Consider the following 14,391-nt stretch of genomic DNA (forward strand, 5'->3'; position numbering starts at 1 on the left):
TATAAGCTTAAAAGAATAAAAAATTCTTATTCATAAATCAATAAAGTATTTTTTAATTCTATTTTAATTTCAACTTAAATTAGGAGAAAACCTCAGACTTGATTTTATCTTGAGCTTAGTTGCTTCAGGATGTTATTTTCATTTTTTTTGTTTGTTTGTTTAAATTTGAGTGATCAAAGGTAGAAAATTTCTTTAACACTATCAATACTTTAGACAGAAACAGAGCAGAGCTGTTTGCACCTTTGCAGACTAATATCTATGTCATTTTGCTCAGTGGTTCTCTGGGAACCTGCTTCTCTATAATTCTAAACATGAGGACTTCCCAATACACAAATTTTTTTTATTCTAAAAAAAAAAAAAAAGGCATAAGAATCATAGCTGTTTCAGAGGGGACTAATCATCCAAGGATGTATGTTTAGAGATCCTGGTTTCTTTGAATATGGTTCCCAGGTCAGGCAAAAGATCCCCCAGAATGTATATAGCTCTAGTTGATAGTCTTGGGTAAGTGTAGAGCCAAAAATGATGAGGCATATTCAATTTGAGGATTTCTACATTTGGAAGTAAAAGCTTTATTGAAGTTACATATAACATATTCATATATCTGTTCCCACTGCTCTGTAAATCAAAGCAGCTCAATAAAAAGAAACTAATGCCTATGTTAATGTGCTCTGGTTCTCCAGGAACCTTTCCAATAACATCTCTGGCTTCTTCTGTGTAAATAAATCAATTTTATTGCTTTCTATTGCTTTGTTATTCATCTGCATGGGAATTTTTTCTCTTAGTCATTGCTAACCATTCCTTCCACCAAATATTCTCCTGGAGTTCTAAAACACTGCTCTCCTACTTTCCTCCTATATCTTGAGCAAATCCTTCCCAGTGGCCTTTGTTGAATTTCCCTCATCTGCTCAGCCACCAACACTGGTGTACCTCAGAATTTCATTTTTGGCCTGTTCTCAATGTATGTTTTGTCACTAGGTAATACCATCCATTCCCATAGCTTTAATCATCATCTAAACACTAAAGGAACAAAAAACAAACCTGGTTCTATTTCTTGAACTTCAGATCTAATTGCTTACTTACTTGCATGCTTCATAGGCACCTTCTATTCATCAAGTCGGAAACTAAACTCATCATCTCCTCCTCAAACTGCAATTATTTCAGGGTACGCAGCCTCAGTAAATGATACCACCATTTTCAAGTTTCTCAGCCAAAAATCTGGAAGTCATAATGGACTCCTCCCTCACTCTGATTCCCAGTATTAACTAATTCAGCAAGTCCTATTAATTCTACCTTTTAAACACCTCTTGAACATAATCCCTTTACTTTGTTCTTAAACATCAATATCATTGCTAAGACATCTTTGGGATAGAATATTAAGTAAATCACCTCTGTGGTCTTTCCATTTCAAATCTTGTTTGCCTTAATTCTCATTGTCTATACTTCAGTAACAGAGATTTTTAAACACGTAAATCTGAGCGTGTAATTCTCTTGCTTAAGACCCTTCACATGCTTACAACTGCCCTCAAATGAAAATACTAACTCCTTACCAGGGTTTATCCAAGACTTCCCCATCCAATCTCAGATAACTACGTGCTCTCTCCCTGCAATACCACAGTCAATTTTTTTTTTTTTTCTTTCACTTGCTTGAAAACTTCAAACTCTCTAGCCTCTGGGGCTTTACACTGGCTAATCATTCTGTCTAAAACATTTGACCTTCACGCTTTGCCTAGTAACATTCTTTAGAATTCAGTTGCAGCATCATTTTATCAGGAAAGCTTTCCCTGAACCTCGGTCTACAAGAGCTCCTTTCATTGTATATTACCATAGCACTTCCTGGCACCAATTTTGTAACATCAATTATATAAAAATATATATATATATACTGTATCTTATTTAATCTGTGTCTTCCTCATTACACTGCAAGTTCCACGTAATCGGGGCTGTATTTGTCATGTTTACTGCTATAATATCAATAACAACATTATAGAAAGTGCTCAAATACTTGTCATTAAATAAATAAATCTAACAAAGAGTAAAAAATTTGTAATAAGAGTAATCTGTTGGATAGTGTCTGGCCTTCTTTTTACTTTTGATCAAAGGGCACATATTTAAAATACTCTCCCTTTTCTTTCCCCTATTAATTTTCTCTGCCTCTATCCTCCTCAATTCCCTGCAGCTAAATCCACTGATGAGCCCCATTTACAGGCTTAGGCCAATTCAAATCTTGAACTAAACTCAGCTGGAAAAAAAAAAAAAAAAAAAAACGTTCCCATCAAGTCAGACTCATAGGGCAAACCTATAGGACAGAGTAGAACTGCCCTATAGAGTTTCCAAGGAGTGCCTGGTGGATTCGAACTGCTGACCTTTTTGTTAGCAGATGTAGCTCTTAGCCACTACACCACCAGGGTTTCCAAAAAGCTGCCTCTAAATCATTGGTCTCATCCATCTATGGTGCTCCCAGGTCTGATGAGCTCTACATTAAGAATTTCCTGTTTCTCTCTTGGTCTAGGAACCTTCTATCCTGCCAAACAAATTCATGATCCATGCCCCAGGGGATAGTCTTCAAATTACAGCAAGGTCTGTGCCTAGCCGGCCAACTCCTAGGGCTTTATTTCTGTCTAGATTCTCCCTCCTTCGTCTTAATATGCTCTTCTGCCTGCTACTTCAGTCTCCCATTAAGAGCAAAGGCACATCCAGGACAGAAGTACTTGGCATGTGTCATGGATTGAATTACATCCCCCAGATAAGGTGTGTATCAATTTGGCTGGGCCAGGCTTTCCAGCATTGTGTGGTTGTCCTCCATTTTGTGATTGTAATTTTATGTTAAAGAGGATTAGGGTGGGATTGTAACACCCTTACCCAGATCACATCCCTGATCCAATGTAAAGAGAGTTTCCCTGGTGTGTGGCTTGCACCACCTTTTATCTCTCAAGAAGTAAAAAGGAAAGGAAAGCAAGCAGGGACTTGGGGACCTCATACCACCAAGAAAGCAGCACCTGGAGCAGAGCGCATCCTTTAGACTCGGGATTCCTGCGCAGAGAAGCTCCTAGTCTAGGGGAAGATTGCCAAGAAAGACTTTGCTTGAGAGCCAACAGAAAGACTTCCCCTGAAGCTGATGCCCTGAATTTGGACTTTTATCCAACTTTACTGTGAGAAAATAAACTTCTCTTTATTAAAGTCATCCATTTGTGATATTTTTGTTATAGCAGCACTACATGACTAAGACAGCATGGTAGAATGACCCATAGGACTGTGCACTGTTCACTGTGTTTCAGAAGGGCCCTTTGTGGTGCAACAGAGAACATTTGTGGTACATTTCAGAGTAGGTGTGCTTCTCCTAAGCAAGTGAGTTGTTTTGTTTTTACATTATCTTATGGACACTATGATTCATGTAATCGACCATGCATTCCTGTCCTTTTTTAAAATATTTTTGCCTGCATTATTCTCTACTTTTTATTCTTACTTATGAATTTTAGGGATGTCAATATTTTGAAAAAAATTAATTTGAGACCAACCTAACACTCTTCATTCTACTGCTATTCTTGGGAAAATGTTTTCTATTGTTTCTTAACAGGTGAAAATTAAATACAGCTCTACTAAACAAAGACAGCCTTGATACTTTCAGGCCTCCATGATAACCTGGGGATCAAATTCTCTATCTATACATCAATGATAAAGCCAAGCTTCCCCCCCCCCAAAAAAAAAAAAAAAATCCACTAGTCTTTATGGCTTATCATAGGTCCTTTTGAATGATTCTCTCTCTCTCAGGTAAAATGCTCCTGTTACCAAAACCAAAAACCTGTTGCCGTTGAGTAGATTCCAATTTTAGTGACCTTATTTTTTTTACAATTAGAGACAACTCAAAATTACCTGCTAGATTTTTTTCCCCCCCAACACTTCTGAGCAAATTGATGTAATAAAATATGTTTTACTTGTATCCAGTTGTCAGAAAGTATAAAGGTCAAAAGCTCTTAAGTAGACTTGCATCCCCAAGACTTCAATGCTTGGGAGGACATGTAGACATTCACAGGTAAATACTCCCTATAACTGATAACAGGAGACAGGACAGTTTATTCTCATGTTATTGATTAAGGCATTGTCTTTACATATCAGGGTTCTTTATGTCTTCCAATATCATTCTTGGTACCATGATTGAAGGGACGTCTGTCTATCTGGGACATATTTTCACTCCCTTCTCAGTCATTCCAAGAAATTCTTACCTTCAAATCCACCACTTTTTATGGGGATTATTTTATACTAACCAGCATATTACCTCAAAACATTTCCTCTTCCCCCATATTTCATTACCAGGCAATTCTTTTGATACTTCTCTCTTGGGGAAACCAGTGTAACTCAAAGACCTAATCCCCAAGAGAAATTAATAGTGGGCTGGGTGTTGGCTGCCTCAGTGGCATCAGTGGGTCATTCTCCCAGGCAGCTAATTGTTTCTTTCCCATTAGGAAGAACCTTTATATATAGCTTTGTCATTTGGATGATGATTTACAGCAATAGACTAAGCTCTCTGAATTTTTCCCTTTAAAAATGTGCATCTTGTGATTGAACAGGCAGGTAGGAGAGATGTTTTTCAATTACAAGACACCTCATCATGGCTGTTTCCCTCTTTACCCACTCATCCAACTCCCTTCCAATTTCTGCTCTTGTATAAAATATTCATCAGGAATTTTCTCCTTTCAGAAATATTTGTCCTTTTATTCTTCCCATCTCTCCTATCCTCAAATTTCATCCATTGAATCATGCTGTATCCTGTAGAATTATTTGACAACGCCTTCTCCAATATTTTTAATTCGCCTCCTTAGTGCAAAGATATTTCATGTGTTTCTGACCTTTGTGCTCTCCAACTCATTTTAAACTTCATTTTCCATTGTGCAAAGCAGACATCTGTTGTCAGGTATTTTCACCCTATTTGAAGACCAGATTCTGTTTTAAACCAGAGGAAAGGAATCTCTAGCCTTGATCTCCCAGATTTTGATGTGGTTTCCTTTATTGGGTATTACTTTCTTCCACATTTGAAGGTTACAACAATGCCTCAACTGTGAGGCTCTGTTCAGATTCAAAATGAATATGGTTGCATGCCAATGAATAGTACAGAGGACCTGGTGGCTATAAATTCTGAAATGCAGCTGTTCAGCAACGAGCCAGACTGTTGGAAGAAATAAGAGGACTAGAAAGATCAATGTTCAGTCAAAGAAAGGAAATCTTGTTTCAGGAAGGCCAATTTTATTTTAGAAGAAATAATAAAAGGGCCCTTTTTTTTTTTTTCCAATTAAGTTAGAGCAATCCTATCAAAGTATAAAGAATTTTAGCTTTTCTTATGACTCTTTCCTATTTAGCAGGTGTAGAGTATTATTGGGGAAGATCACTAGACTGGAATTTAGGAGGTCTGACTTCTGGCTCTGGCTTTGTGAATATATTGTTGTGAATACACTGGCTAGCCATTTAAGCCCAACTGTTTCTCTACCTGTAGAATTAAGTGATTAAACAAGTTCATCTCAAACTTCTTTTCCACTTCTATAAAAAACCTACAGTTTTAATAATCCTTTATTTTGTTTACAAGATGTGTCTCCCCAGGCTCTGAATAACTGACAAATTTTAAATCACCAATAGGGAAAGATGACAAACTCTACTGGGGAACTGGCTTCTGAAGAACTCCGGGGAGCTCTTCAGTGTTTCCTAAGAAGGCAGAGGAATAAAACAAATGGTCTCTTTATGCAAACAAACTCAGGTCGTCACGATTTCTTCAACAATGACACACTCTAATTCAAGATATTTGTACAGAAAAGGAGGTAATTATTTTGCATCTCTACTACTTTTTATGTATAACCAGGTTATACCAGGAAGTACAAGCTTGTGAAGAAGGTATTATTTTTAAGTGCAAGTTTCCTATGTATTTGTGGGGGCTACTATTTTGTTTCTGATATGAACAATTTAGTACCTATTACTCATTCATTAAATCATTCTTGAGATTTTTCATATGTGCTAGGCACTGTTTTAGGAGCCCTGGTGCAGTGGTTAAGAGCTCAGGCTGCTAAACAAAAGATCAGCAGTTTGATTTCACCAGCTGTTCCTTGGAAATTCTATGGGGTAGTTCTACTCTGTCCTATAGGGGTGCCATGAGGCAGAATCCACTGCATGGCAATGGGTTTGGTTTAGGTACTGTTTTAAGCAGGTAACACGGAATTGAATAAAGCAGAAAGGGTTTCCGCACTCACGCACTTTAATTTTATATTTATGAAAAGCTTTAAAAATTGGAACTAGAGTAAGTAAAATACTGCCGAGAGGTTAAAGGCATGCTTTTGATAGTTCCTTCCTGTTTTTATTTAGGTGACTCACTTACCAGTCAGCTAAACCACACAAGTGATCTCTCAACTACCCACTTCTCCCACCCACACCTCACTACCACATCTATTCACTCATATGTTTGAACTCAACTTTTCTCTGTATTAATGACTACTTTCTCTACAGCTTTACTATTATCTCTATCCTTCTTGTCAAAGTATACCTAAAACAGTATATGAAAATCCAAGTAAATTCACACTCTGTTGCTCGTAATGCATCGTTTGTTGACTAAACCATGACAGGTAGCCTCAGCAAAGATGCAAAAAGTTCCACCAATCCCTCTTTTGATCATCATTTTATCCTCCTTGGTTCTCTCTTTAGAATTCTTTCTTGTTCCTTCTCCTGTCTCTCCTTTTATTCTCCTACACCCTTCCCATTCTATCTTCATTTCTCTTCCTTTAGGTCTTTTCTCCTGCCTTTTCCTTGGACATGCCATTGGCTCTGACATTATTCCACCATGTTGACTACACTCATTGGTCCATATTTTGGATTATGATTGTGTCATTTTAGAATGATTAACAATTGTGAATAAATTAAACTACATACTATCAATGGAATTTTTGAGTCAATAGGTTCATGTACTGTGAGATCTTCCTCTTCAAAAAAACTTAGTTATCACTTATACTCCAAGACAAACACCACTTAGCAGTTCTAACCCAACAATAACAGCAATCTCCAAATCTGACAAAGTAATTCAGAGACTTTAATTGCTTAATTGCTCTATTACTGCTTTTTAAGATGAAGCATGCTGATGAGTCTTGGAGTGCTTAATTTAGATGTTTTACCTTAGTTTAATAGGATAAACATTTGATCTTAAGCAGTCAACATGATCCTTCAGCTTCAAGTTTTGTTTTGTTTCCTCCAAAGACACAGAATTGAATGATGAGCTTAGGAAGTCATCAAAGTCTTTTTGTTCAGCAGGGTAGAGGGTACTGCCATAAAACTTTCTAAGGATGATCCTGTTTACCCTGTATTGCTTATCTTCTCAGATTTAATTCCTCTTCCAAAATCCCTTAGTTCTTATGCCCCTGGGCAGGATGATTTAAATATGGGTGAGGAGTTGAGTAATAGGAGTGTGAATAAATTGAAAATGGTAAAAATAGTAAAAAATATAAAAGGGTGAAATTCACCCAAAAAAATGCTAGAAAGAATATTTAGGAGAACAACTAGGTTGAAGAAAGGAGGAAACAATGCAGAAACTGACTGAAAGACAACAAAAATAACTGCATATTAAAGAAATAGGGAAGGAATCAAGCCTGTATGTCTCCATCTAATATTCTTCCTCTATTCTCATCCTATTGCACCTTATTTTTCCCCTATTTATTGGGCCATTTATTCTGATTCTCTTAGTATTTCCCACAGCAACATCACCAACCTTGCTCACTTTGAACTGGATGAGATTATCAAAACATCTATTTCCCTTACATTTATTTCATACTTACCAGAATTCATGCAGAGTGGCCAACCTTGGTCAAAGTGGAGTAGGGAAGATGCTTTGTCAGTTGTCTTGATGGAAGGCCTCCAAGAAGTTTCAATTTCATGATAGTTTTATACAAATTACAAGATTTAATCAGGACTTTACTTGTTTAGCTATATTCTTCCCTTGTTAATCTCACCTATGAATCCATTCCCGGCAGTTTATGAAAATGGTTTATTACATGAGGGAAGTATTAGAATCCTTTATTTCCTCAGCTGGTTTATGTTCTAGTTATTATGAGTCAATTCTGATTTTCAAACCTATTTTATCAATCATTCATTCCTTCAACTCTCTATGCAATTTGATATTTTTATTTAAAAAATCTAATATAATTAAAAAATAATTATAGGTTGAAAAGAACACTTTTGAAAGATTGAAAGATATTTTAAAATCTAAAAGGATATTAAATAGTTCTAAAAATCAAAAACAACCACTGCTTCTTAAAATTTTAGCACTATACAATTTTACTTTTATTTATTTATAAGAAAAATCTTTCTAATACTGTTGTAAACGCTGCCATTAACATTTATTTTAATGACTGTATTGGAGTCCATCATGCACATATATGACAATATACATAAACCTAATGTTTGCCATTTAAATTCCTTCAAGGTTTTACCACTGTAAATAAAACATGATGAACATTTTTGTGCTAAAAGCTTCTGTACAAACAGAATTCCAGGAGGAGTATTACTGTTCCAAAAGTTATGGATTCAAGATTCTTGACACATGACTTCAATTCTTTTTAAGGTTTGTATAGGTTTGTATTTCCTCCAGTAACATATGAAAGTGTCCATTTTACCGAACCTTTGCCAGTTTTGACAATAATTTTAAAACTTTTTTTAACAAGAAAATAATACTTCTTATTTTGTTTCTTTGATCTCTAAGGAAGCTATATGTTTGATTTATATTTCTAAATTGTCTTTTCATATCATTTGCCATTTGTGTATTAGATCTTGGAACTTTTTATTGATGGGCTTGAACTCTTTATATTATGAACAGACCTTTTGTCTCTCTATAGCATTTCAAATTCAAGTATGATCCATGTGTTGGTTGACTTGGGGTAGATTGTTTTTAAGCACATGTAAGAAACAGACCTGAGAGGTGTCTTAACTGTTATTATGCATTTTTGTTCTCACTTCTACTTTTTACTTATTTTTCCTTCTTGACTATTTTTTAAAACATTGCCTATTTTTAATTAAAAACTTTTTATATGTTTGTATAAAATTTACCAATTTTCTAGGATTTTACTTTCCTTTTAATCTTTATTCTTTTCTTTCATGTGAATTCCTTGAGTTTATTTTGTACATACTTTTCTAACTTCTGAGTTGCTTGATTAATTTATACAGTTGAATTAAACTATTTAAGGCATGCAGCTTTGCATGCAGCTTTGGCCATACTACATTAACTTTTACACCCTGGGTTTCCGTTATTTTGTAAATAGTCTCCTATCAATTAAAATAAAAACTTTGCTAATGACTTTAAAATGATAAAATTTAACATTATTTTCAGTGCCTCTAAGTTGATTTCTTCCTTCTTTTCTTTCAGGTCCTTTCAGAGTCTTCCTGTCTTTCTGATTCAATGGACCGAGTAAATGGCTCTGCGGTGACTGAGTTTGTATTGCTGGGACTTGCACAATCCTTGGGAATGCAGTTTTTGCTTTTCTTCGTCTTCTTTTTATTCTATGTGGGAATTATCCTGGGAAACCTCTTCATTGTGTTCACAGTGATTTTCAATCTTCATCTACACTCTCCCATGTATATTCTGCTGGCCAACCTATCACTCATTGACCTGGGCCTTTCATCTACCACAGTTCCTAGGACGATTTCTGATCTTTTCAGTGACTGTAAAGTCATTTCCTTCCACAGCTGCATGATACAAATGTTCTTTATCCACGTCATGGGAGGAGTTGAGATGGTGCTGCTCATAGCAATGGCATATGACAGATACACAGCAATCTGCAAGCCCCTTCACTATCTAATTATTATGAATCCCAAAATGTGCGTATTTTTGGTAGTGGCTGCTTGGGTCGTTGGGGTGATTCATGCTGTGTCTCAGTTTGTTTTTGTCATAAACTTACCCTTCTGTGGCCCTAATAATGTAGGGAGCTTCTACTGTGATTTTCCTTAGGTTATTAAACTTGCATGCATGGATACTTACCAACTAGAATTTGTGGTCACTGCCAACAGTGGCTTCACATCAATGGCCACCTTCTTTTTCTTAGCTGCATCATATATATTTATTCTGCTCACTGTTCGAAAACATTCTTCAAATGATTTCTCCAAAGCACTCTTCACTTTGTCTGCTCACATCACTGTAGTGGTTTTGTTTTTTGCTCCTTGTATGTTTCTCTATGTGTGGCCTTTCCCTACTAAGTCATTGGATAATTTTTTTGCCATTGTGGGTTTTGTTGTCACCCCTGTCTTAAATCCTGCCATCTATACTTTAAGGAACAAAGACATGAAAGTGGCAATGAGAAAACAGAGTCAACAGGTTGTAAGTTCTAGGGAGATGGCATAATGGATTTTGTTGGGAAAAGCAAAAAATGAATTCCGCGGACCATAAAGATCTCTGTGATCACCATGAACACTATTGAATGTGTAAATTTTCATTGTTGCCTTTAAAGATCTGAGAGGTCTAAAGAAAAGGAGATATTACTCTAAGAATTTTATTTTCAGATGTTCTAACAAGTTTTGTTAATCATAAAAAATAAAGTGTTACATATTTATATCTAACCTATAAACCTAAATTATAGTTTACCAGCAGTAACTACCTTAAATTTTCAGATGGTTGTATATATATGTATACACACACACACATACATATGATTTAGCTTTATATTTATGTTTTTGGAAACTGGTAAACATTCCTTATAAAAATTTTGTAGATACAATGGATGAAATATGGGTTTATATAAACCAGTAGACATTAAAATTGAGGAAGAAACAATTCTCATCCTAAGAGTACTTTGTTAGATTAGTAGGAAGCTCAACACTGTTACAAGAATTACGTATTGTTTCGGTCTTTGATCTGTCAATGTATTTTGTGCAACGTTTTTGTAAAGAAAGTCTCTAGTATTTGCATTATGCAAAATTTGGCTATGTGCCACTTTTTCAACAGTATGTTTCTATTTCCCTTTTACTCTTCCTCGAAACATTTCTTGAAGCTTTTCTCAAGAATAGCTGATTAATTATAAAATATCACCTACAATTCTAAAATTATTGAAGGGACTTATTTCCTAGAGGAGGGCAACCCATTAATATCTCAAAAGCTTGTATAATGAGTCTGCTCCTAAGCTCCTCAGCTGAATGACATCTTTCAGATAAATCCTGGAAATCCTGGTGGCATAGAAGGACAAGTTAAAGATCACATGGATGTATTTCTATGATTAATTTAAAAACATTGATTGTGGTGACTCAGCTCAGTTTTAACTACTGCGTGGAGATAAACACTGCTCAATAAGTAATAAGAACTGATATTTTCTTATTATTGGTCAAGGTTTTTTCTTAACATTATCTCCACAAATTGGCATCAATGTTTTAAACCAGTTCCTTCTTATGAAACCTAAAACAGTATTATTTATTGTCTTGTTGAACTTATCTGAATTTTATTTTACAACTTTATCTTATTTGTTTTAATACATTACTTAAAAATTCACCTTTAGACTCAGCAATATAAAATACCTAAGTGGGGGTGGGGCCAAGATAGCTAACTAGGTAGAAGCTACCTCGAATTCCTCTTGCAACAAAGACTCAGAAAAACAAGTGAATCAATCACATACATGACAATCTACAAACCCTGACCATCAAACACAGATCTAAAGAGTTGACGTGAGTGACAGGGAAGCGAAAAGCTGCGCGCTGAAGCAGCGACTGCTTCTGGAACTGGCATCCTGCTCCACAGCCTTGAGCCATCCTGGTCACGGGTGCTGAGTGGCAGGGCTGATTGCGGCTTGCTGAGTCGGGGCAGGCACAGGACACAGCCCTAACCCCTTGCCCCCTGAGGTAACCTCAGTAGAGACTCAGCCAGCGCAAGCAGGCTGCACACTGACACAGCTAACTAGAGAATGAGCAACCATGGGGAAGCAGCGACTGTTTTCGGACCCTGGAACCAGTGTCCCAGTCAGAAAACCTTGGCGCCGGGGTTGGACTGGGTGCAGAGGAGCTGAGCATGGCTTCCTGAGATGGCACAAACACGGGACACAGCCCTAGCCCCCTGAAGTGACCTCGGGTGAAGCCCAGCCAGCGCATGCAGGCAGAGCAACGATGTGGCTGACAGGAGGAGAAGTCACCGGGAGGCAGCGACTGGTTTTGCAGCCTGGAGTGCAGCATCCCAGCCCAGGAACCTTGGCGCTGGGCATTGGACTAGGAGCAGAGGAGCTGACCACAGCTTCTGAGACAGTACAAGCATGGGAAGTGGGTCTGAACCTCAGGGGCAATCTTAACCCAGCCAACACAGGCTACAAGCCCCACGGGAATCTCAGATAAAACAGTCAAGCAAGATAAGTAACTTTGTCTATATTGCTGGGTGCTACTCTCTCTTATCTATCTGATCCCTCCCCTCCCTGCCCCAGGCAGCTTCAATAACATTGGAATTTCTTGGGCCAGGGAGTGAAGTGCTCTTTGGTTTTTTTTTTTTTTTTTTTTTTTTTTGTCTTTTCCTAATCCATTCTCCTGGCCAGAAAGAAGCAGCTACTAAAAACCCAGGGACCAAATATCCTTCCCTGACTTCCTGAAATTGGAATGAAAATACAGAACCAGCTCCAGCCAAGCATATGAGATCCACAGTCTTGGGCTTTCATCCCTACAGGGAACAAGGTGGCTATTATAATGCAAAGGCAATTCTGATAGTGATCTGACTGTAATTGTTTAGCAGACCCCTCCTGCCAAAGGGGTCTGAGGATGTTGACACCTACCAATCTGTAGAGGTACATGCATTGGGTGCCTAAGGTACTGCTGCAGAGCCCACCCACCAAAGTGCTTTAGGAATACAGACACAGCTACCTCACTGGCACTTGGGGGAAGGCTGTCAGCATCCTGACTCCCTGGAGTGAGACCCCCTGCTGCTACTAGAATCTAGTGCACACAACTATCACCACTACTCTTCTAAGTTAATAGGTGACAGTCTACACCACACACGTGGTGACCCAAAATCAGATTCTATTCAAGAATAGTGAATGGACACTTAGGCTTATATATCTGGTAACAGCCCAAACCAGCTGGTAATAGGACATAAGTGATTCAAAGGCTACAACAATCAAGACAGCGAAATCTAGTAACCCATCTATGTATACTGAAAGAAAACAAAAAAAAGATATCAGTGAGCAGATATAAAATAACTCATTACAATATCTTATAGATGGCTCGGAGACAGCAATCGATACCAAACCACATAAAGAAAGAGACCATGATTGCTTCTACGACTCCCCAAATTAAACAATCAAAATATTTCCCAAATGAAGATACAATCCTGGAATTGCCAGATGCAGAATATAAAAAACTAATATAAAGAATGCTTCAAGACATCAAGGTTGACCGCAGAAATGAAATAAGGCAATCTACAGAAAAAGCCAAGGAACACACTGATAAAGCAGTTGAAGAACTCAAAAAGATTATTCAAGAACGTAGTGGAAAAATTAATAAGTTGCAAGAATCCATAGAGAGACAGCATTCAGAAATCCAAAAGATTAACAGTAAAATTACAGAATTAGACAACTCCATTAGCAAGTCAGAGGAGCAGAAACAAGCAATTGGAATGCAGAGTGGGGGAGCTGGAGGATAAGGCAATTAACACCAATATAGTTGAAGAAAAATCAGATAAAAGAATTTTAAAAAATGAAGAAACCCTAAGAATCATGTGGGACTCTATCAAGAAGAATAACTTGCATGTGATTGGAGTTCCAGAACAGGGAGGGATAACAGAAAATACAGAGAGAAGAGTTGAAGATATGTTGGCAGAAAACTTCCCGGACATCATGAAAGACGAAAGGATATCTATCCAAGATGCTCATCAAACCCCATATAAGATTAATCCAAAAAGAAAATCACCAAGACATATTATCATCAAACTTGCCAAAACCAAAGATAAACAGAAAATTTTAAAAGCAGCCAGGGATAAAAAAAAAAAGTCTCCTACAAAGGAGAATCAATAAGAATAAGTTCAGACTACTCAGCAGAAACCATGCAGTCAAGAAGGCAATGGGATGACATATACAGAGCACTGAAGGAGAAAAACTGCCAGCCAAGGATCATATATCCAGCAAAACTCTCTCTCAAATATGAGGGTGAGATTAAAACATTTACAGACAAACACAAGCTTAGAGAATTTGCAAAAACCAAACCAAACCTACAAGAAATACTAAAGGAAATTGTTTGGTCAGAAAATCAATAATATCAGATACCAAAACAACACAAGGTCATAGAACATCCTGATATCAACTCAAATAGGGAAATCACAAAAACAAATTAATTTTAAAAAGAAAAAAATGCTCAAAAAAGGAAATCATTATGTAAAAGTCATTATGTAAAAGGTCACAATAATCAAAAACAGGGACTAAA

At 36.9% G+C, this 14,391-nt stretch overlaps 1 pseudogene; it reads left to right on the plus strand.

The window, feature by feature from the left end:
* The first annotated feature begins 8,817 nt into the window (after positions 1–8,817).
* Positions 8,818–10,522, plus strand: LOC100659467 (olfactory receptor 4F17-like; annotated as a pseudogene).
* The last annotated feature ends 3,869 nt before the right edge of the window (positions 10,523–14,391 follow it).

Source organism: Loxodonta africana, chromosome 10 (assembly GCF_030014295.1).
Source record: "Loxodonta africana isolate mLoxAfr1 chromosome 10, mLoxAfr1.hap2, whole genome shotgun sequence".
NCBI classification, from domain to species: domain Eukaryota; kingdom Metazoa; phylum Chordata; class Mammalia; order Proboscidea; family Elephantidae; genus Loxodonta; species Loxodonta africana.